Source organism: Chlorocebus sabaeus, chromosome 17 (assembly GCF_047675955.1).
Source record: "Chlorocebus sabaeus isolate Y175 chromosome 17, mChlSab1.0.hap1, whole genome shotgun sequence".
Taxonomy (NCBI): domain Eukaryota; kingdom Metazoa; phylum Chordata; class Mammalia; order Primates; family Cercopithecidae; genus Chlorocebus; species Chlorocebus sabaeus.
This window is the reverse complement of record NC_132920.1, coordinates 15,713,323-15,735,718: the sequence shown is the minus strand read 5'-3', so window position 1 is coordinate 15,735,718 and position 22,396 is coordinate 15,713,323.

The following is a 22,396-nucleotide window of genomic DNA, read 5'->3' as shown; positions in this document are numbered from 1 at the left end:
AAAAAAAGAAGTCAGCTGGGAGGCTGCTACGATTCTGATACAAGGTGGTATATTAGTTTCTTAGGGCTGCTATAACAAATTACCACAAACTGGGAGGCTTACAACAACAGAAATTTATTCTGTCACAGTTCTGGATTTCACAGAGGTCTGAAATTGAGGTGTCAACAGGACCATGCTTCTGCCAAAAACCATAGGAGAAGATGTGTTACTTGCCTCTTAACAGTTTCTGGTAGCTCTGGTATTCCTGAGTTTATGGCTACAACGCTTCCATTCTCAAGGCCAATATCTTCAAGTCTCCCCCTGTTCATAGTCACATGGCCTTCTCCTTTGTGTGTCAGCTGTCATATCTCTCTCTGCCTCCTTCTTAGATGGATGCATGTAATTGCATTTAAAGCCCACCCAGATAATCCAGTACAATCTCCTCATCTCAAAATCCTTCACTTAATCACATCTTTGACCACTTAAAATAATAATCACAGGTGTTTGATTTTTAAGGTAAGCGACCACAGACCTGATATCTTTGGGGACTTTTATCAGCCTATCGCAGGTGGTAAGGACCTAGGCAGAGCAGATCATATAACCGGTCTGGAGCTCTGCCCAGCCTGGTGCTCTGGTGTGCGCTGGGTCCAAGGAGAGAGGCCCAGGGCTGATAATGGGGTGAGGGGAAGCAATCACCAGTGACTATTTGCCAGCTATGATGGCTTTACCTGTACCTTACAACGTAGCTGAATACAAGCCCTGATTGTGAGAGGAAAAAATGAAAGAAAGAGGCAGCTATGAGAGACTTTTTACAGGCAAAATTGATGGGCCTGGCTATGAAGAATGAAGTGCAAGAAAATGGGTAAACAGAGACACTGTTATCAATGGAAAAGATATTCGGGCTTGTTTTCTAAGTAATCCAAGGTTGGGGCTCTCAGCGTATTTCCAATTCATTGTTTTGTTTTGTTTTTGAGACAGAGTCTCATTCTGTTGCCCAGGCTGGAGTGCAGTGGCACGATCTCGGCTCACTGCAACCTCTGCCTCTTGGGTTCAAGCGATTCTCCTGCTGCAGCCTCCTGTGTAGCTGGGATTACAGGCACTCACCACTATGCCCAGCTAACTTTTTGTATTTTTAGTAGAGATGGGGTTTCGCCATGTTGGACAGGCTGGTCTTGAACTCCTGACCTCAAGTGACCCGCCCACCTTGGGCTCCCAAAGTGCTAGGATTACAGGCATGAGCCACTGTACTGTACCTGGTCCCAATTCATTCTTCATCCCAGTTCCTGATAACTGTTGCACTAGTGCCGGGCCTTGTCTGGGAGATAGTAATGAATTCACTTCTCAGTCTTTAGACCTGATGAGGATCCAGGTGTGAAGCCGCCAGCAACTGCAGTGTGTCAGACAGACTGTTTACCAAGCTCCCGCAAATATTGCTACACCCAGGGGACTGCTCTAAATTAGGGGAAAACAAGTTCTTTCAAGTCAGTGCCCTAGCCAGGAATTACTAATAGAGGGTTGCTTTTCAGTATCTCCTGAGCTGATTAGGAGGTCGATGGGGCCTAATGAGCGTGTGAGGTTTATTCACCTGTAAACGTGAAAAAACGAATGCTCTCTAGGAAATTTGAATCCAATGGAACTGTTGTTCCCATTTTTAGGGCTTAACAGGGAATAAAGACAATTTACCTGTGTTTTTCCCATTAGGCAGGTACACTGGAAGGGAGATGATTTCTTGATGATCCTTTTCATTTATTAGCTGTCAGTACAGGCTTCAACAATCTAGCCAATCAGCCCTTCGTGTTTTCTTTGAAAAAAATGATATGAATTCTCATTAAAAGCGCATAATTTGACCCTAAGGGCAGAAAACTGAGAACAAAGGTCAAGTAGAGCAACTCACACTCCATCTTTGCATAGATGAGAAACCGTGATGGGGACTGTATGCTTGATTGGAAAAATCTCTGGTGAGTGAGCATTACAGAAAAAATAGAATTGCAAAAGTGCAATTTACACTTATTGCAAAAGTAGAGTCTGTTTGCTATAAACGTGAGATACTAATAGCAGGCTTTGGTAAGGCTGTGGTGCATTCCACCCCACATTTCCCATGAACAATGTGAATTTATTTATTATTGCTGTTACGCAACTATGAAAAGAAAGCTGGAAATTCAAAAGACTCACTGCCAAAGAGCAACTAAGTCCTCTTTTGTACAGATACCCGCTAGGTGTCACACAGCTTCAGAAAAGCAATCCTTGCCTTCCAGGAGTTAACATTTTAATGAATCCTTAACTTTCCAATGCCTAGGCAAAAATTATTTCCATTTCATTATGTTCATTTGTTACAGATGCTTACCTTTGATTTCTCAAGAGAATAGAAATAAAAGACTGCAGAAAATGCCTTGACCTATATTTTCCAAATCCCTATCTCTAGCAAATCCCACACTTCCCCCGTCATAGCAGAAAACTTCACTGGTTCTGGTTTTTTTTTTTTGGTTTTTTTTTTTTCTTTAAGAAATATGTAATACATCACAGGGCATCAGGAGTGTTTAATATTTAGCCAAACACTTTAATAAAATGACCTAAGGTTAGACCAATTGTAAGATCAAGGCAACAATTCCATCTTCCTTGAATATTCTGGAACCCCCCTCACCTCCAAGTATGGCCACCATCTCCTCCTGACAAAGCTTCTCCTGATTGAACAGAAATCAGGCATTGGGCAAAAGAGGCGCCAGCAAGACTCCTGGCCCTAGTTAGCTACTTCTCGTGCTCTAAAAGAGGAAGGTGGGCTGGTTCTGAGTTTTGACCAAAGCAAGAAATGAGAACAAGGCAGTGTGGCCAGGACAAGGCACGCTTGGAACTCATATTGCTGAGACAGCAATTGATCGAGGGCCCCCAACGCTGTGCTCTGAAATCCATCTCTGCATTTTCCTGCAGGCCACACTTCCCATATGCTGCTCCTAAGCACATCGGGATACCAAAGCAGACCTGCCTCAGGGAAAAGCAGGGCTCCTCTGACAGGCAGCATTTCCCAACTTTCCTTAGAATTGCATCAAAGTCTGTCATTTCTATCCAACCTTCATTTCTTCCTTCCCCGGGGTTGGACTCGCATCATGGTATGAAAGCTCTCCAAGCTTCTCTTGGCTTCCTCCCTGTTTTCTTTCATAGGTGTTTCCCCTAGTAAATATCTTGCACATGTAATCTAGTCTGGTGTCTGCTCCTTGGTCTGGACTAACATAAGTAGCTCTGCCAGCAGGTGCAGAAAGCAGCTGGGGAAAGAGGGGAGGCCACGTGGTATTGGTTTAAAGACCAAACTCACTTCCTGAGAAGTGGGCAGAGCCACAGCCTTAGTGAGGCTTGGCTCAATACCTAGTCCAGTGGCTTTGGAATGTGGTAACTTGGCTAGGCTAGACTACATTTCCCAGAATTCTTTCTCCTGTGTTTCCGGTTAGAAAGAGCTAGAGGGTTATTCTCTCGTGAGAGATGGAAGGAGGCATGGTGAGGACAGCCATTTTGCAGCGCATGGACAGGCTTTGCTGATCTGCTGACTCACCTTGTTGACATGAAGCATGGTTGGGCCTGTCGCTGCCCTCCCTTCCCTCTGGACCTTCCCACAGCTTCTCTGACCCCTGAGGTGGGTGTTGACTTGTTCAGCAACATGACACAGGGCCTCAACTTCTGCAGGATACCCTCATCATCAAGGTGAGAGGGAAAAAAAAGGATGAGTTTCAGTCTGGCCCGATGGGGTTCTAGGTTGCTGTCATCAGCTCTCCTCCCTGCCTGCCTGCTCATGGGCTTCAGGCTCAAACATTAGTCAAGGAAACAGCCTTGTGGAGGCTGCTTAGCCAGCTCTTATAATTGTCTTCCAAATGAATTATATATACATATCCATCTTCGTCTCCGGTTGGACCCAGAATGAGACACTCATTGTGTTCCCCCTCCCCAGTTTATGTCAGGGCACTGGTACACCTTGGGCTTCACAGAGAATGCACACACTGCCAGCCCTCTGCTCTGCTGCTTTACCTCAGACTTGGACATCAACAACAACGGGAAGGTGAAACTGCATTTTGAGGACAAGTTCCCATTCACAGCCCACCTGGCACTGAAGGAAGATGGAATCACTATCTTCTGCTCAGATAACAACTGAGGAAAGAGGCCCTACCCACCCTACGCCATAAGTGAACAGGGAGAGGAACATGATTTTACCACACTCCACAACAAAGATGGCAGACAGCATCACTTAAGATGCATCCGTGGCAGACATCACCAGCAAACTGCAACATTTTCTGCTGAGTGCAGACATGGCTCCGCTTAAATTTGCTCCTTAAATCCAGGGGCTAGAAACAGCATAATTTTGTTGTTGTTGTTTATTAGTGTTTAATTTTCGTGGGTTTGCTGTTTTTGTGGGGGTTTTTTCTTTTTTCTTTTTTTCTTTTATCTTTCTTTTTTTTTTTTTTTTTTTTTTTTTTTTTTTTTTTTTTTTTTTTTTTGAGACAGGGTCTCACTCTGTCATCCAGGCTGGAGTGCAGTGGCAAGATCAGGGTTCACTGTAGCCTCGACCTCCCAGGCATAAGCGATCCTCCCACCTCCACCTCCTGAGTAGCTGGAACAAGAGGTATGTACCACCACACTTGGCTAATTCGTGTATTTTTTGTAGAGAGAGGGGTTTCACCACGTTGCCCAGGCTGGTCTTGAACTCCTGAGCTCAAGTGATCCACCCACGTCTGCCTTCCAAAGTGCTGGGATTACAGACGTGAGCCACCATGCCTGGCCTGTTTTGTGTTTTAAGCTAAATTATATCTGGCTTTGTGCCTCCACCTCCTTGGCTGGGAGTGCATACAAAAGCGGTCATTACTGGGACAGTTAACTACCACCACCACCACCTCCCCACTGTATAGAACAGGAATCCTGAGTGTTGGCCAGGAGATAGGGCAGAGCCTGGCCTTAGTCCGATTTGTTTGCTATCACTTCTCTTTCTCCTGTCATTTCCCAGTACCAGTGTTGAGTTTGGCCCTCTGTTGTTTATCAGGCATAGCTGCCACAGAGAAACTCATCAGCATTCCAGTCTGCCTCAGTCTGGGCTGTACGCCTCCAAAGCCGAGATGGCCAATGCTAACTCCCAGGAGCAAGATATAGCATCATCATAGGTCCTGACACCTTGAGGAGTGCAGGGGAGCAAGTATCTGTATCATCTCCATTCGCAGAACTTTCCATCCTCCAAGTCTCAGAGAACCTAGTTCTCCCTGGTTTGTGCTACTTCCTAGTAAACTCAGACCCATTCTTTACCCCCTGTAGGTTTCAGTTATTCAAAATAACAATATAGTCATTCTCCCCAAGGTTTAGAGAAACCCCAAAGGAATGATACTTTCTACTTCCCTCATGATGGGTATGAAAATGTGTATTTCTTTTAAATTTTCAGTCTATAGGATAATTTTGGGAGGAAGAATGGAAGTAGAATTGGAGGTTTCTAGGGAACTGGTAAAGTTTTATTTCTTGATCTAGGTGGTAATTTTACAAATGAGTTCACTTTCTGATCATTCATTGAGCTGTACGTTTATGATTTGCTCACTTATCTCTATGGTCATACTTCAATCTTTCAAAGTTTAAGAAAATCCAAATGCTAACAACAACAACAAAACTCTTTCCCCTATTTACCTGCCACCTCTCATTTCCCCTCCCCTGTCAAATAGCCCTATTTAGCAGCTTTAATACTTAGTAAACTTTGGTAGTCCTTAGTGCTGTTCCACTTCTCCTCCCACTGCATTTCCTTGCCGTCTTGTGGTTGGGGAGGGTTGTGTGACTAGTTCTGGCCAGTGAGTTGGAAGAGGAAATGATGTGTGTCACTCCTGGGCTACAGCATCCAATTGCCAGTGTGAGATCCATGGGATGTCTTTTGTCCTCTGCTGCAGTGACACACAATTTTTCAAGTTAGTGCTGTCCATCAGTCCTGGTCCCAGAGAGAGGCTGACACAGAGCCAACTCGCAGTAGACACGAGCAACAGGCATGCATGGCAGGAAATAAACATTTGTTGTTTTAACTCACTGAGATTTGGGGATTGTTACTGCGCTGATTTGCAGTGAGACGTCCTGGTGTGTTTGTGTGCGTGTGTGGTTTGCATGTTTATATCTCTGAAGAGTATACCAAGATAAGGTATACTCTTTTACAGACGTATTAACTATACTCATATTTCCCTCCATGAAACAACTATTACATGAAACATGGAGGGAAATATGAGTATAGTTAATATATCTGTATCAGAAAGCTTTTGTCTTCAAGTATAGATACCCGAAATGAAAATTGCTTTCACAATAAGTCTATTGTCTTATATAAGAGAGGTATAGTAATTCCAGGATCCCTTAGTTCACCTACTCAATTGTATCATCAAAGACCCAGATTCTTTCCCCTCTGTCATCCTCAGTGTGCTAACTCCCCTTTGGGTGCAAGATGGCTCCAGTAGATTCAGGTACCGGGCATGTAGCAATCTGACAGATTTCCTGGTTTGCAGTTTGAGTGTCTTGGGTAGTGGCACTTGGTGTTTAGTTGAACTTTCTGAATGGCCCTCATAGCAGCCAGCAAAGGTTGTCCAGACATGACCTGTCGTGAATTATTTGAAGTTTATATAGAGAGAGTTGTCTAACTTCAGCTTTCAGGACTTTGGGAAAAGGGCAGTTTTGGTTCTCCTCCAGGCCAGGAGGGCAGGAAAGGAGCGCTCCCTTGTGCGTGTGCTCGCTCTCTCTCTGTTTCTCTCTCTCTCTCTCTCTCTCTCTCTCGCTCTCTCTCTCTCTCACACACACACACACACACACACACACACACACAGAGACAAGAAATTCAGCAAAATGTCGAAAATGACAAAGGAAAACAGATCAAGCATTTTCAGGATATTGTGATCATTTTAGCAATTCTCTGATGGTGATCTTCAATGGTCTAGTTTATCTGTTATTAGGACACAATGTGAAGTGTTCTTTTGTTGGCAGACATAAAATTAAATAGGACCTGTGACAGCCAAAAGTAAAGTGATAGACTGACATTTATTATTTCCCAGTACTTTGATTTTGCCTGATGCTGAGCTTGTAGTCTTCAGCAAGTTACTTTTCTTCTCCTTATGAATAAGTTAACAACTGTAATTTCATCACATTTCTGCTGTGAGATGTAAGCGAATTAATGCATATAAAGTGTTTGAACAATTTCTGGCACATAGTAAATGCTACAGCAACACTAACTGTTATCATTATAATAGGGTTTTGGGGAGAATTAAATACTTTAATACAAGTAAAAGATTCAGAATAATGCCTATAATCTAGTAAGGTTTTAATAAATTTTTACTACTACAACTACTACAATTTTAAGTCAGAAGATTGAGGATGTTAAAGAGGGCAAAAAGAGGATTATATCTTTAAAATGAATTTGTCAGTATCAAACACCATTGTCATCTTAATTATCACGATTAATAACACATTTTCACTGAATACGTTCTCTGTGTACTACTGAATAACTGATAAAAAAGAAGTCACCAGCCCAAATATGTTCTAAAAACTTCCTAAGAAGTCTGAATCATGCAAATAATCTCTTTTAAAACTTCCTGTAAGAGACAAATACAACTGCCCAGAAAATGTTTAATTTGATACTTACTGCCATCAGCGTGTTTTCTATTGCTCAAATTTATAATACTGAATATTTAGATTGTTTATGTGTTTGCTGATCTTATAGTTAGGGCACTTTATATAATCTTATAATTTTTTGTAAACCTTGGAACAGTAGCCTTTAGGTTAACACTCTAGTTTGCAGTTTGGGGACTGTATCAAACCTTATTTAACGCCAAACTCTGTTATACGTTGTTAATGGGTTAGGCAGGCCCTGTGGCACAGAGGAAACTGAAGGAAACAAGGACATGAGCATTTATCAAGCGCTTGTGCATGCTTTTGTACCACAGTTCTTTACACATCATGTTTTCTAACCCTCACCACAACCCTGCTTTGTGATATTATCTTCTCCCTTTTTCCAGGTGAGAAAACTAAGTTGTGTGACTCCAAAAGAGCAGAAACCAGGAACTAGAGAATGGAGGACCAAAGATCAGAGAACAAACAGGGTAATCCAGATGACCGAGGGATGGATGTTGTGCCCTCTGTCCTTTAGGGGATCACAAGTCTCTGCTGTGATTGAAGAGGGTAACATATAGAAAACAGAATTTTACAATTCCACGTTTTATAAAGTAATGTCCAAAAATGCACCTATGGGAACAAATGTGGATTTCCTGGTTTTGAATGTGATTCTGAGTGGGCATATAACAAATGCTGACTAGCATTATTTGCATCTGTAAAATTAATCATAGAGTTGGATCTGATAAGGAAAAGAAAATCAGAATTCGCTGTGTTCTTGTGATCATAGCGCAAGATGCCCAGGCTGAGAAAGTTTCATGCTGACTTAGACCAGCTTTAAAAAACAGGGAGAACCCTGCCACCAGCTTGTCACCAAATAAACATCCATTAACCAAGTAAAGTAACTTAAAATAGTACTTTATTATCTAGTGATAAGCTAGTAAAAACCAACCATTTCCTGAGCACCTTGATGTGTCAGTGTTATACTGAGTGATGGAGCTAGGTTAGGGAGATTCATTATGTCACAGAGCTTTGGGGTGGGGCAGCTGGCAAGCAGGTACTAACTATGAAATGGCCTCAGTGGGAAGGGCCGTGGCTTTATTTTTTATTTTTAGATTTTTATGTTTTATTTTGACATAATTTTAGATGTAAAAATTGCAAAAATAGTATAGAGAGCCTACATATACCTTTGACCCAGCTTCCTCTAATGTTAAAAAATTATAAAAGTATACAACAATCATCAAAACCATAAAATCATTAAATCAACATTGATACTATATCTTTTTTTTTCTTTTTGAGACAAGGTTTCACTCTGTTGTCCAGGCTGGAGGCTGGTGCAAGCATAACTCACCGTAACCTCAAACTCCTGGGTTTAAGTGATCCTCCAAGCATAGCCTCCTGAGTAGCTGGGACTACAGACATGCACCACCATGCCTGGCTATTTTTAAAAACTTTGTAGAGATGGGGTCTCACTTTGTTGCCTAGGCTGGTCTCAAACTCTCAGCCTCAGAGAGTAGTCCTTCAGCCTCAGCCTTCCAAAGCACTGGGATTACAAGCATGAGCCACTGCACCCAGCCTACACTATTAACTAAAAAATAGACCTTATTCCCATTTCACATTTTCCCCCAATATTCTTTTTCTGTTCCAGTATCCAATCCAGGATTCCACATGGCATGTATTTGTCATGCTTTCTTAGTATCCTCCAATCTGGGATAGTTTTTTGGTCCTTCTTTATCCATCAAGGCCTTGACCCTTTTGATGAGCACTGGCCAGTTACTTCATAAAATATCCATGTGGGTTTGTCTGATGTTTTCTCATGACCAGATTGAACTTGTACAATTTTTGGCAAGAACACCACAGAAGTGTGTTTTGTCCTCAGTGCGTCATAGTGGGGGTTTCATGAAGTTAATGTCTTATTACTGGCAATGTTAACATTGATCACTGGGCTTAGGTGGTGTGTACAAAGTTTCTCTACTGTAAAGTTACCATAAAGTTACCATTTTCTTCTTGGTAATTGATAAATACCTCCGGGAAGATACTTGAGACAAGGCTAGCATTTTGTTTCTCTTCGAACTTTTGCCCATTAATTTTAGCATCCATTGGTGGATTTTGTCCACAATAATGTTTACTGTGATGTTCACCTAGTGATGATTTTCACTTCACTCAGTCCTTCCACATTTGCATTCCTCTGTAAAGAAAAGCCGTCCCTTCTCCCCTGTTTACTTATTTACTCAATTATTTATATCAGTGTGAACTCATGGATATGTACTTTATTCTACGGGTTATAATCCAACACCATCATTTATTTTGTTGCTTAAGGTTATTTTGTTTGTTTTTTGAGACAGGGTCTCTTTCTGTTACTCAGGCTGGAGTGCCGTGGTGTGATCTCGGCTCACTGCAGCCTGGAACTCCCAGGCTCAAGTGATCCTCTCACCTCAGCCTCCCAAGTTGCTGGGATTACAGGCACACACCATCACACCCTGCTAATTTTTGTATTTTTAATTAAGAGATGGGGTTTCGCTATGCTGCCCAGGCTGGTCTCAAATTCCTGGGCTCAAGCAATCTGTCCACCTCCACCTCCCAAAAGTGCTGAGATTACAGGCATCAACCACTACACCCATCCTGTTGCTTACATTGTTTCAGCTTTGGCAGTCAAGAGCTCCTTCAGGTTGATGCTTGTGTCCATTTAATGCACACCATTCTTTTCAAGCACTTTCTTAACTTCTGGAACCACAGGCTTATCTGGTATTTTCCCTGCCCCATTCTGGAATCAGCTTCTCCAAAGAGCCCTGGTTTCTTGTATTTTAGAATGGTATTTCAAAACTGAAATCTCTGTGCTACTGGGTCATTGTCCTTAGGCCTCAAAGCAAGCAGAATTAGGAAATAATGTCTGTGTATACTAACACATACACACTCAATGGTTTATTTTTGCATTAAAAACCATGAATTTATATGGACACCTCCAGTTCCAATCTAATACCACAAGATTAACTTCTTCTCCCTTTCTTATTTGTAGCTTCTTTTTTCTCCAGCAATGAGGTCTCGCTCTTCTGATCTAAAATACATTCACATGTATATAGGGTGTTCAACCTTTCTTGTTTGCCTGGGACTGAGAGGGCTCCTGAGACATGGGACTTTGTTTTAAAACCAGGGAAGTCCAGGACAATCAAGATGAGTTGATTACTTATTTGTCCAAACTATACGTTGCGGGGTTACAGAATTGCTAACCCATTACCCCCGTGGGAAACAGATTTGCCAACTAGAGTATAACATTTGTCTACAGTTCTGTCTTTAGCCTTAAGTACTTACATACGCAGTCAAGATTTTATTTTCTGAAGTTTCTTAGGTTCTTTTCCTCCCCTTCTGTATGGTTATATTACTCATTTGTAATACATTTAGGTTCATTTGTTATTGCTTGTATTCCATTTTGGGCCACATATTACTCTGTGCCTCCTCATCCTGGTTAACTTTATTTACATATTTATTTTAGAGGATATGTAAAATATCAGTGTATTTCTTTTTTTGAGTTGGAGACTCACTCTGTCACCCAGGCTAGAGTGCAGTGGCTCGATCTCGTCTCACTGTAACCTCCGCCTACCAGGTTCAAGCAATTCTCCCACCTCAGCCTCTCAAGTAGTAGCTGGAATTACAGGCATGTGTTAATTTTTGTATATTTTTTTTAGTAGAGACAGGGTTTCACCATGTTGGCCAGGCTGGTCTCGAACTCCTTACCTCAGGTGATCCGCCCACCTTGGCCTCCGAAAGTGCTGGGACTACAGGCGTGAGCCACTGAGCCCGGCCAAATATCATTATATTTCTAAGAGCCAGAACTATACAAAATGGTACACTCAAAGTGTTGCTCTCTTCTCACCACTCTCATCCCATTCCCAGCAGATAATCAACCATCTTAGTTTCTGGATTATCCTTCCTGTTTTTCTTTTGCACTAAATGAGGAAACACATATTGTATTTTTGTATATACTATATGTATTCTTTTTCATTTTGCTTTATTCACTCATCAGCAGATCCTGGACATCACTCCAGCTCAGGTCATAGAGATCTTCCTCATTCTTTGTTACAGCTGCATAGTTCTTCATTGTACGGACATAGGTGAATGTACCACACATTCAGCCTGTGTATGAGCACTCACGTTGTTTCCAGTATTTTACTATCACAAATCATGCTGCAGTGCCTTACCTCTACTTATATATTTTTGTATTTTTGAAAGTACATCTTCAGGGTAGATTTTTAGAAGTGGGATTGCTGGGTCAAAAGGCAAATGCATATATCGTTTTGTGAGATATGAGACGGCGACCTTGAAGTCAAGCTAACCTGGGTTTTAATACATACTCTGCTACTTCAGAGAAATGTGGGTAATCTCTAAACCCAGTCTCATCAATCATTACCCGGCTGCTCAAAGTATGGCCCAAGGACCAGCAGCATCACCACCCACTGGGAGCTTGTTAGAAATGCAAAATCCCAGGAAGCCCCAGTTCTACAGAATCAGAATCTGCATTTTAAAAGATCTCCAGGTGTCTCCTAGGCAGATTAAAGTTTGAGATGCTCTCATCCATGCAACAGGAATGGTGTTAGTAGTAATAGTACTAGTATTAGTTATTGCTCTAGATGTATGCACCTAGTACAAGAAAAAGTAAATAAGGCTTTAAGTCAACAAGCAAAATATTGAGGGAAAAAACAACAACAGAGCCACACCACCCTTAATCACACCAATAACACATCCTCTGCTTCTTGCTTTGTCCAAATACTTGTAACTTCGGAAGGTCACTTGCTATGAGAGGTAAACGAAACCTGGTGGTAGGAAATATGTGTCTCTTTGGTTAAAACATTAAAACCTTAAATAAACTGTATGTTATAACCTGTGATAGGTTTGCTACAACATCATGGTTTTATACAGGGCCACAGTTCAGAGACTATATTTCTTAAAATTTCTTTACCTTATTCACACCATGAGAAAAACTAGAGTTACCCTTGGTCCACTAGCTGCAATTAGAATCACCTGCAGAGCTTTATAAACACAACAATGTCAGGCCCCACCTTAAACCAATTAGAATCTCTTCAGTGTAGACCCCAGACAGCAGGACACCCGATGCTTTAATGCATCTCAGGTGATTCTAAATTTAAGTCGCTCTTCGGAACTTGTATTGGTCATTTTCACACTGCTATAAAGAAATACCTAAGACTGGGTAATATAAAGAAAAGAGGTTTAAGTGACTCACAGTTCTGCATGGCTGGGGAGGCCAGGAAACTTAGAATCATGGTGGAAGGGGAAGCAGGCATGTCTTACATGGCAGTAGGCAAGATAAACTGTGAAGGAAGCAAAGGGGGAAGTGCCACTTATAAAACCATCAGATCTCGTGAGAACTCACTCGCTGTCAGAGAACAGCATGGAGGTAACCACCCCATATTCCCTATGATCCAATCACCTCCTTCTCTCGACACGTGCTGATTACAGGGATTATAATTCGAGGTAAGATTTGGGCAGGGACACAGCCAAACCATACCAGAATTGCTGGGTGAAATTAAGCAAAGATTGTTCCCCTTTTCTCAATTATATGTTTTATAGAACATATAAATCTCTACCAAAATAATTAGTATATAGCAATCACTAATTCATTTTAAAACTTCTGTACCTCAAAAAATTCACAATGAATATCACATGATAATCTAGGAAAGAAATTTTATAATATAAAAAACCCAAAGGGTAATATTCTTCATATATGAAGAATATGGTAATATTATTATATATGAAAAATATTAATATATTTTAAGGATATTACATATGAAGAATATGTTAATATCCTTAATATATATTAATATTATTCATATGTAAGAATATAAATATTTTTAGTATATAAAAATATAAATATTCTTAGTATAATATTCTCTTATGAATTAATGAGATAAAAAGAACATTCCACTGAGGAAAAAGGACTAACAAAGAACAAAGAATTAAAAGGAAAACAAACAGCAAATAAGCATTAAAATGTTCAATTTTTTTAGTAATCAAAGAAGTGAACTTAAAATAGCAACTAGATACCATTTTCTACCACCAAAATGGGAAAAATATGTTTGTATAATAAGCAATATTTATGAGATCCTTGAGAAATTGGTCATTTTTAACTGTGAATGGGAATGTAAATTGGAGCAAACTTTCTGTAAGGCAGTTTGGTCCTGCTTATCCAAACCTTAAAATATTCATGACCTTTGATACAGCAATTTCACTTCTGGAAATTTGTTTTGGGAAAATAATTAAAGATGTGTATGAAGATTTAGCTACAAGAGGATATTCATGTCAGTACTATTTTCAATAAAGAAAAGTTGGGATGATAAATGAAAACGTTCAACAATAGATCATTGTCCAGATAAAACATGAAGCCTCCATACTATGCAGCTACTTGAAATGATGTTGCAGAAATCTGTCTACTGAAACGAAAAAAAATCATGATACATGGTGCCATGAAAAATCATGTTACAGTGTGGTAACTGTGGTAAGACCCCATTGTTGGAAGCGTATATAGAGAAGAAATGGAAAAGATACAGACCAAGGAGTCCACAGAGTTGGATGGGGAGGAGTATATCCTTTGTATTTGTCTGTATTGCTGATTTTTCTACATTCTGTTAAAGAAAAAAGTTATTTGTGACACTTGCATAATGGCAAGGCAGCCTACTTACTTGAATGGTAAGGGGGAATACCACGATGGGGTTTTGCAGTGGGGGAAAGGGATTGGACTCAATTCCACATACAAGGAAAAGGAGAGATTTATAGCCAAGGAGTTGGGTGGGAGGTAGGTGGATAGAAAATTACTAAGAGGGTAGGATAATTCTTTGCCAAACTCACCTAATACGATTCTTGCTGAAGGTAGACCAGGGTAATCAGCAATTCCTGGGGGATATGGAGAATGAAGAAATTAGTCAGATATCAAAGGTGGAGGACTCTGACTAAACTGACTTGACAGAATTCTTGCTAAAATTCAGTGATGCAAAGATAGACACGAAGTCCAAAAGTTGAGGACTAGTTGGGAAGAGGATTCAGAGAAGCCTAACTTTGTTCAAGGGGAGATTCTTTGTCAATCCATCCTCTCGTTCAAAGGAAAGAAGAGACATAACAAGAACGTAACATATCTACAATGTAGGTCCATTTCTCCTATAGTCGCCTTTTGTTCTTTACCAACCAGCGGAGCCATCTGTTTAGACTGGGTAGTAGAGGGTATTTATTGATGTTGATAAAAACATGTAGGCATTAAATAAGGGCAGTTTCTATAGAAATAAAAGAAAAACCAACCAAAATTAACAAGTGCAGTTTCTGAGTCTGAAGGGCAAACATTTAAGAAAATTTTTAGATGAAGGGCTCGGAGCATCTTTAGGTGGTGGAATGAGGATGGCAGTAGCAATCTGACAGGTTTCCTGGTTTGCAGTTTCAGTGTCTTTGGTAGTGGCATTTGGCATTTAGTTGAACTTTCCGAATGACCCTCACAGCAGCCAGCAAAGGTTGTCCAGACATGATCCATTGTGATTTCTTTGAAACTTATATATAGAGTTGTCTAGCTTCAGCTTTCAGGACTTTGGGAAAAGGTCAGTTTTAGTTCTCCATGATGTCAAGCCTGGAGGATAGGAAAAAAACTAGAAATGTTAGTTTGAAGAGTTATAGTCAGATCAGAGGAAATGAAAAGAATTGAGAATTTGTTAGGGACTGACAAAATGTACAAGAAAGAACCAACCAGGGCACACTATTGTTTTCCATTGAAACATAAAATTTTTCTCTATAATTACTCTACTCCTTGATTCTTGTTTACCAAATACGTCTAGTCTCATTAGATTTGTCCTGATTATTTACATAAGTGCAGCAAGAATGGTAATCAACCACATAGAACTTTTTGAGTTTGCTTTGCTGGAACTTCTCATAGGAATCTGATATGGTTTGGCTGTGTCCCCACCCAAATCCCACCTTGAACTGTAATAATCCCCACGTGTCACGGGAGAGACCCAGTGGGAGGTAATTGAATCATAGGGGCAGGTTTTTCCTGTGCTGTTCTCATGATACTGAATAAGTCTCACGAGATCTGATGGTGTTATAAAGGGCAGTTCCCCTGCACACACTCTCTTGCCTGCTGCTATGTAAGATGTGCCTTTGCTCCTCCTTTGCTTTCTGCCATCATTGTAAGGCCTCCCCGACCATGTGGAACTGTGAGTCCATTGAACCACTTTCATTTTTAAATTACCTAGTCTCAGGTATGTCTTGAACAGACTAACACAGAATCTCATATCAAATCTCATATTAAAAGCCTCTGGAGATCTCACCACCAAATTTCACCCGCAAAATCAATAGATTGGGTAAATTTCTCTCTTCTTGGGGTCACCAAATATCTTTAGGTTGTTAGGTCTGCCAGGGAATGACACCCGTAAGGCTAGAACACTATAAACTGGGTACCAGGCCAGATTTTTTCAAGACAGCTTTATAAACATCGGTTCCATAAAGTCAACCATAGTTTCTTAAATCAGATTCTATGCACATAATTTTTTTATTATTATTATTATTTTCTTTTTAGATGTGGCATCTCACTATGTTGCCCACACTGGTCTTGAACTCCTGAGCTCATGTGATCCTCCCACCTCAGCCTCCCAAAGTGCTGGGATTACAGGTGTGAGCCATCACATCCAGCCCTATGCACATCATTCTTAAATATGCTATGTCGGGCTGGGCATGGTGGCTCAAGCCTGTAATCCCAGCACTTTGGGAGGCCGAGAAGGGTGGATCACGAGGTCAGGAGATCGAGACCATCCTGGCTAACACAGTAAAACCCCGTCTCTACTAAAAAATACAAAAAAAAAAAAAACAAAAAACTAGCCGGGCGAGGTGGTGGATGCCTATAGTCCCAGCTATTCGGGAGGCTAAGGCAGGAGAATGGCGTGAACCTGGGAGGCGGAGCTTGCAGTGAGCTGAGATCCAGCCACTGCACTCCAGCCTGGGCAACAGAGCGAGACTCCATCTCAAAAAAAAAAAAAAAAGCTATGTCAGTCAAAGCCTTGGTAATATATAAGCAATGTTCACAATAGTGTCATGTTACATTAAGACTAGATTCTTATTGAACTGGGGCAAATAATTATATTGCCATGAAAATACAAATCAAAAACACATCCTATTTCCTTTTACACTTTTCATACAGAGTTGTTCCATTACTATTTTCAACAGTTTTATTGACATATATTGATTGTAATTTTAATCATTAGTAACCTCCTATTACAGAGAAAACTAAGGGTTAGTAAGGGGTAGACAATTACGAGTTACCTGTCATAAACAAGCATCCTGTAGCACACTAGCAAATTTTATGAACACACCATCTCACATGTCCTTTGTTTTTGTTTTTGTTTTTGTTTTTGAGACAGAGCCTTACTCTCTATGGCCTAGGCTGGAGTGAAGTGGCAGGATCAGGGCTCAATGCAGCCTCAACATCCCAGGCTCAAGCAATCCTCCCACCTCAGCCTCCCTAGTGACTGGGACTACAAGTGTGTGCCACCATATTTGGCTAATGTTTGCATTTTTTGTAGATATGGGGTTTTGCCTTGTTGCCCAGGCTGGTCTCAAACTCCTGGGCTCAAGCAATCTGCCCACATCAACCTCCCAAAGTGCTAGGAATACAGGCGTGAGCCACCATGCCCGCCTGAATCTCACACTTCTTATAGCACAACTTTTTATTTTTATGAACAGATCCAAATATTTTCAGTTTCTTTATACCATATAAAAATAAGAAGCCAAAAATATATAAACTTAACCTGTGCTTAGTAATTAATACTTGAGTAATTTATCTTACTTAGAAATGATTAATATTTAATAAATATGTATTACTTAATTTAGCATAAGTCTAAGGTTTCAAGTTACCAGAAAGAGTTTGGAAACTATTTTCAGACAGACGTATTATAACATTAAACTAATATATCATCTCAAGTTATTTCCCTATTAACTATTTTTAACTTTATTTGGCTAGTAATCCCAAGTAGAATAAAAAGTATGCTCATATTATGTTTAACGCTGACAACTAAGAACACACAACTATTTTTATTAAGCCAATAATAGTCTTAAACTAATCTTACTTACCAAAGATTTACCCATGTCCTGTGAACCTGAAACATCTTTGAGTTAGTTCCTGTATTTCTGGGAGTTTTAGGAATGTTTAATTTATATAAGCACCCATTTATTTCTAATCAATTTGAAAAAAACTCCTTTAAGGAATTTTATAAATTAATTTCATGATACCATCCAGAGGTAAGAAAATATCATGTATACAAAACATACATACATACATACATAGACATACATGCAAATATTCATCTTCAATATGAGAGCTAATGTTTTTTACCCATATTTGTGTAGGAGACTTTAGATTTTCATTTGCCCTGGTGTGTAACTTTATGGAAGCTATGGACAACATTTTAGGTAAGAGAGTGAGGGGACATCAAGTCAACTGTCTGGACGTCTTGAAAGCCTGGCTGAGCAGATAAAATGTCTAGTCTATTTCCAATTAGCCTTTTCTTTTTCTTTTTTTCTTTTCGGTTGCTGTTTGGGAATCCCTGCATCCTTTAAGAGCCCCCACTGGAGGCAAGGGGCCTAAAGCTCAAGTGGCTGAAGGTAGTTGAAAGGCTACAGTGGGAAAGGAAAGGCCTGGCGGGGTGGACAGAAGGCAGAAGCAGCAGGGCCTTGAAGGGGCGTATCAAAGTGCTCCCCTACAAGAGGACAGAAGGGAGATCAAAGGTAGTAAAGGGAGGGAAGGAGCAGAAGCAATGGGAAAACAGTGGTCTTAGAGGAGCCAGTTGGGGGTGATCTTAAGTTTCCCAAAGAAGCCAATGAAGTTCCACGTTATCTTTAGTAAAACTGTGCCAACAAGAAGGAGGTGGACAAAGTTAGCAAAGCATCTAGTCAGCAGGGGTTAGGGAAGGTGGCTTCAGCCGACTGAGAAGTTCCTATGGAAGAAAGAGGATCAAACAAAGCAGGCCTCACAGGGCCAGGAAACATTTTCCAGTGCACTGTTTGGAAGTCAGACCCCACTTGAGAGAAAGAATGGGAAAAGAGACTTCCAGCCTAGGGAGTTGGGGAGTAATCCTCACTAAAGACGGAGTCAGGAAGAAAAATATCCAGCCCAGCAGGCACCTTTCAAACAAAGAAGCCTGGGTCCCTAACCCAGCTTCTACTTGCCTAGGCCTCTTACCCAACCTCTGGGTTTTTGTTGTTGTTGTTTTTGAGTCTCGCTCTTTCACCCAGGCTGGAGTGCAGTGACACGATCTCAGCTCACTGCAACCTCGGCCTCCCAGGTTCAAGCCATTCTCCTGCTTCAGCCTCCCAGGTAGCTGGGATTATAGGCATGTGCCACCCCACCTGGCTAATTTTTATATTTTTAGTAGAGATGGGGTTTCACCATGTTGGCCAGGCTGGTCTCGAACTCCTGGCCTCAAGTGATCCGCCCGCCTCGGCCTCCCAAAGTGCTGGGATTACAGGCATGAGCCACTGCACTTGGCCCCAGCTTCTGTTCATCTGGGCTTCTAACGCATCTGTTAGAGTATACTCAGACTCATAAGAATCAAAATTTGCCCTTACTGTGCTTCATTTGTCCTGAGCAGTGGTTCAGGACTCTGACTCACCAGTGAATCCCTGATCAATCAGTCAGGAGTGAAGATACAGGCATCAAAGGTGGGTACTTAACATCCCACCTTTGGTCTGGAGGGGTCCAATAATGAATCTGGTCCTATCCAAGTTGCGGCACCATAACCGTTAAAGATAAAATTATTCACACCACTTGTTAAAGCAATAAGGGAGACTTTATTAAGGAGGACTGTGATAACGGGGCTTTTCGGTGGATGAGAGAGACTAGGCTTAACTCCAAATATAACAAGGAAAAGGAGAGATTTATAGCCAAGGAACAGTGTGGGAGGTAGATGGTTCGAAAATTACTGAGAGGGTAGGGTAAGTCTTTGCTAAATTGACCTAATAGGATTCTTGCCGAAGGCAGACCAGGGTGATCACACATTACCTGGGGGATGTGGGGAGTGAAGAAATTGGTCAGATATCAAGGATGGAGGACTCTGGCTAAACTGATTCGACAGGATTCTAATTAAAATTGAACAATACAAAGATGGACACAGAAATGCAAAAGTGGGAGACTGGCTGGCAAGCGCAAGCAGAGAAGCCTGATTAAAGTTTGATCAAGGAGAGACTCTCTGTCAAATCAAACACCGCTTTTGTGTCCCCCCAGATTTTTAAATACTCACTTTTTCTTAAAGACAGGAAAGGCATAACATTATTTTTAAGAGAAATACAGATACTTTATTAATTTTAATAATCCCCCAAACTCAAACATTCAGAACTATTTAATTCCTAACAGTATGGAAATCCTTTAACTTTTTTTTTTAAATATGGGTATCTATATTCAATTCTATGGAACTTTATATTGCCCTTAAAAATAATTATAAAATAGTATAAAATTATAAGAAGTACTTGAGACAATGTTTAAAAAAATGAAGCGAAATATAAATTATGCAGCATTACATTTGTAAAAAATAGAAATGTTCAGGGACAGAAATGTGAACAGAATATGCAAAATGAAAATTAATTTATTGTTTGAAATGGTTAGTATTATGCACTGTTTTTTCTTTTTTTTGAAAATATTATCTTTAACCTTTTTATTATGTTCTTCAGTTTTCAGAAGACCTTCAAATTACCTGCCTTCTTTTCTTTTCCATTCACTAGGCTTACGTAGATACTTTCCTAGGGAAATAGGGTGGCCCAATTTAGCAGAAAATAACACAAGACACATGGTCGAATTTGAATTTCAGATATGCAACAATCTTTTTATAGTGTTATTAACAATATGTTCCACGCAGTATTTGGGACATGCTTATATTAAAAAATTGGTTTTCTCTTCCCTGAAATTCACATTTAACTGGGCTTTCTGTACTTTCTCTGGCAACCCTATGGGGAAAGAATGCAATATGTTGATGAGCTGCACCCAGGGCCCCTGCGTCTTGGGAAGGGAGCTCGCAGGACATCTTCTCAGGTACCAAGACACAAAAATTATTTTTCCCACTCCACACTATATTCTTCTTTTCAACATTCCTACTATGGCCTGCTAGATGGAAAATGTCTCCCTCAGAGGATAGAAAGAGGCTGCAGGAAATGAAACCCATTAAATTATTTCAGAAGATATTTAGCACAGCTTTCGCCTCAGCCTGGCCCACTTCGGCAAGACCTAGAGGGGAGGGGGAGGGGGAGGAGGAGGCAGGGGGGCAGGGGAGATGGGGGTCTAGGAGTGCAAGAGGAGAAGAAAGTACCCACGGTACCATAGGATGGTAAAGAGACCCGCATTTCTTCTACATTGGCCTTAAAGGAAATAAAATCGTGGGCCCATTTGGATTCTTATAAAGCTGAAAATGCACCTGTCCAGGCTAGAGCCAATTTCCTATTACTGCCTCTAGGACCAAGCAGTAGTCTAAACAGACTACTCAAGATTTCCAACAAGCTTGCTGCAGTGCCAAGTTCTAATAGAAAATTTCTGGAATCCAAAGCAATAATTTAGGAAACACCATAAAAAGCACCCAGTGAAAACCCTGTAATCTGACAGGTTTCTTTTGCATGGGAAATGGGACTGCTGCCTCCTGTAGACTTTCTCACCAGCAATGTGCAGAATCACTCATGCTCCCTGGCTGGGACCTTTCTCTTGCCTGTCTCCCATCCTAGTGTCCTGCCCAGTCCCCATACTGCACTCCATCCACCCTCGATGAGAACAGCAGACCAACCTCTCATATTGACCAGAGTGCCCTTGAAGGCCCCATTAGCACCACATGGAATCTCCTGCTGCTGCCTGAAAACTGCAGGTAATTTGAGCACCATCCCCTTCCAGGGTTTTCAAAATTTCAAATGAGAAATTTCCTTGGTGTGCTGCCGTTTTTCATTTATCTATATAAACCCTCTCTGGTTTTCCGCCCACCTCTGCTGCTTGCCTTCAAAGCCCTAACTCTTAAGTGATTTGCTCCCACTACATCTGAACACACGTTGATAGCTAAGCCTCAGAATAGTCTTGGAAAATCATTCTTATTCCTTAGAGGGTCCCACAGGCATTGTGGATAGTAGAAGCAACCTAGGATCTTGAGGCAGAAAGCCTGCATTTGAGTATTTGTTACCCGATCTTTGATGACTCAACCTCTTTAGAGTCTTTGTCTGTTAAAACAGGATCCGATCCATCCTACTTATCTCATAGATTTGTTACGTGGAAAAAATGGGAGGAAATGATGTCAGTGTGGTTTATAAACTGTAAACCTGCTGTGCTAATAATAGCATTATTCATTATGTGCTAAGCACTGAGCTCTATGTGGCTTATCTCATTGAATTCTCACAAGGTAAATATTATTCCTGTGACAGATGACTATGCTGAAGCACAGAGAACCTAAATATCTTGCTTAAACATAATGCCAGCAGTAAATGGTGGACCTGGGATTTGAACCCAGGCCATCTGGCAGCTGAGCCTACTCACTTACCAACTGTCCTGTGCTGCTTCCCAGTATAGTAGACTCAAATCACTGTTAGAAGCGAGGCTGCAGCTGCTCCTGCCCTGGCCTCTCCGGGGTGGAAGGCAGTGCTGTTGCCATGGGCTCTCTCCTGTAACACTTCCTTTCTGTATCTTTAACTGTGGATCCCTTTGTGAGGTTACCTTGGAGGAATCAGAACTATTTACTGCTTTAAAATGTCTTTTCTGGCTGGGCAGAGTGGCTCACACCTGTAATCCTAGCACTTAGGGAAGCTAAGGTGGGCAGATCACTTAAGGTCA